A 2,726-nucleotide genomic window follows, 5' to 3' on the forward strand; every position below is an offset into this window, starting at 1 on the left:
CGGGCGCCTACTGCCACCGGCTCCTGGGGTCTCCATCCACCAACATCCGAGCCCCCGGCCCCGAGGGCCGCCACCCCGCAGGAACGCTCCCAAAGCCGATGCGGCTGAGGGGAGACCCAACGGGCCCAAACCCGTGGCCCCGCCGCCGCCACCCTCGCCGGCGGCGACCGGCCAGCGGGCCGCGGACAGCCCAGGGCGGGAAGCGAGCAGAGAGCCACCCCACGCCAGGGCCACAGGGGCAGCGCGGGACAAGCCGCACGCAACCCCAGGGGCCCCGGGTGGTAAGCAGAAGGCCAGACAACACCAGAGGCATGCGAGCGACCGCAGGGCCCCTCCGTCGGGCCCGTAAGGCAACGGGACGCCCGGCCCTGGCCCAGCGGGACCCTCCCCCGACACGGGGGAGGCGCGGGCCACGGCAAGGTAGAGGCGCGAGAGGCAGCGTCCGGCCCCCAGCGGAAGGGGCCGGGAAGAACGAGCGACCATCGCCACCTAACGCACAACAACCCAAGCCATCCGCGTCATCAGCAGCGTGGCTACCGACACGCACCAGGAAGAGGGAGGAACGGCGCGGCAAGCGGGGGATACGGCACCCCATCACGTAGGCACGTCCCTCTCGGATCGCTAGAGAAGGCTTTTCTCACCGAAGGCGAGCCGCACCCCGCCAGCCCCCACGTGCGCCTCTCACCGGGCCCAAAGGGCCCCAACACCAAGGGAGCATCAACCCAACCCGGGGGACGAGCCCGAGGATGGGCAGAGGGGTCTGCGGCACAGGTAAGGAAGTCACCTGACCCCCCACGGATGCGCAGGGGGCACCAGAGGCCGGCCGGGCGAGGCCACGGGCCGTGGCAGCAGCAGCCGGTGCTGCGCCCAACGCTTCCTTTTCCTCACCACCTCGACCCCCCAGAGGCTCCCGCACACCAGGCAGCACACACCAGCGAGGAGGCTGCAGCGGCACACCCGGGAGAGCGCACGCTGGGGTGGCAAGGGAGCGACACCACCACTCGGTTCCAGGCGCCTGAAAGGCAAACGACCCGGACCGCTCCAGGAGCACCGCACAGAGCCGAGCAGAGCCGGACTCTGCCGGACGAGCCCCACACCACCGCGGGAGGGGGCCCGCCCACGCCGTGACACGCCGGCACGGCAGAGGGCGAAGGGTGTCCGCCACGTCCGAGGACCCCCGCCCGGACCCCCACACCAGCGCACCTCCAGGCGGCACGAGGCAGAGGGAGCGGAGATCGAGCCGGGTTCCGCACCCCTGGCCTCTCCCACCACACCGAGGCAGGGGAAAGAGGAACCAGGAGCCCGCAAGACAGAACGAGAAGCTCGGCAGCATTCGCCATGAACGGCCGTCCCTCGTCTGTAAGCGGCTTAGGCCCGGCGAGGTGAACGGAGGAGGAGGAGGGATAGGCCAGGGCGAGGGAGCGGAGCCAGGAGGAGAAGCGGCGGGGCGGGGCCGGCCGAGGCCGACCACACCCAGCCCCGACTCCCCACGGGCCCACCACCCCGACCCCGAGGTGGATGGGCACAGGCCCCCGGGGGTCTTTAAACCTCCGCGCCGGAACGCGCTAGGTACCTGGAGCAAGAGAGCCAGAGGAGAGGCGAGGACAGGACACACGCGGCCGGGGCCGGAGGTAGCGGGGCAAGCGGGGCCGCCGTGGGCCGCGCGGCACAGCGAGGCGAGGCGAGGGTCGGGACGCACGGGGCTGAGGTCGCCGCACGCCCCCCCCCGCGGGGCTCGGCCGCCACGCCCCCGGACCTCCAGAGGGCGGGGACCAGGGGTTCGAGACGGGCACGCCGGAGCCAACCCACGGAGGCACGCACGGCACGCCGCCGGCACCGCCAACACCTCAGCAAGCCAGGCCCGCGAGCCACGGGCCCCACAGGCACGGCAACAACCGCCGCCCGCTCCCTCCGACGCGCGACACGCGCCGCCCGCCCTTCCGCTCCCCGGCAGGCACAGGCAACGAGACAACACACGGCGGGAGGGGGAAAAGAGAGAAGCTGCTGCACTGCACCCCCGACCGAGGGCGGGGAGGGGAAAAGGGGGAGCGAGGGACGCACGACGGCAGCGGCGACGCGCTTGCCGGCGGTGCCCCAGACCCCGACGACCCCGGGGAGGCACGGCGGGGGAACCTCCCCCCCAACGCGGCAACCACCCCCCCCCGAGGAGGGGAGACCGTGGGGAGGAGGGGCCAGGCCCCCCGACGCCACCCCGAGGCTTGTGGCCTGGGAAAGCAGTTGAGGATGGCCCAATGCCTTGCGACCCTGCAACCATGCTGGAGACCTGGAGGAAGTTCCTGGCTCCTGGCTTCATATCGGCACAGTACTGGCCATAGCGGTCAGTGAATCATCACTGGGGAGTGAATCATCGGATGGAAGATTTTCCCCTCTGTATCTCCTACTTTCTGTATTTCAGACTTTGAAATAAATAGACAAATAAATCTTTTAAAAAAATTCATTTACACAGAGAGCTCTTCCTTCTGTTAGTTCACTTTCCAGCTGGACAAAACAAGCATATCTGCATTTGTTTCTAATTGGACAAAACAACCCAAACTGCAAAACATCCAGAAGGGTCATAGGGGCCAAGCCCTTTGGGCCATCCTCCATTGCTTTTCCTAGGTCTTTAGCAGAGAACTAGATTGCAAGTGCAGCATCCAAGATACAACCCAGCACCATACAGGAACACAGAGGGCCACAAACCAGATGGTCTTAATACGACAGAATAC

Source organism: Ochotona curzoniae, unplaced genomic scaffold (assembly GCF_017591425.1).
Source record: "Ochotona curzoniae isolate NIBS_2020 unplaced genomic scaffold, NIBS_Ocur_1.0 patch49, whole genome shotgun sequence".
In the NCBI taxonomy this organism is placed as follows: domain Eukaryota; kingdom Metazoa; phylum Chordata; class Mammalia; order Lagomorpha; family Ochotonidae; genus Ochotona; species Ochotona curzoniae.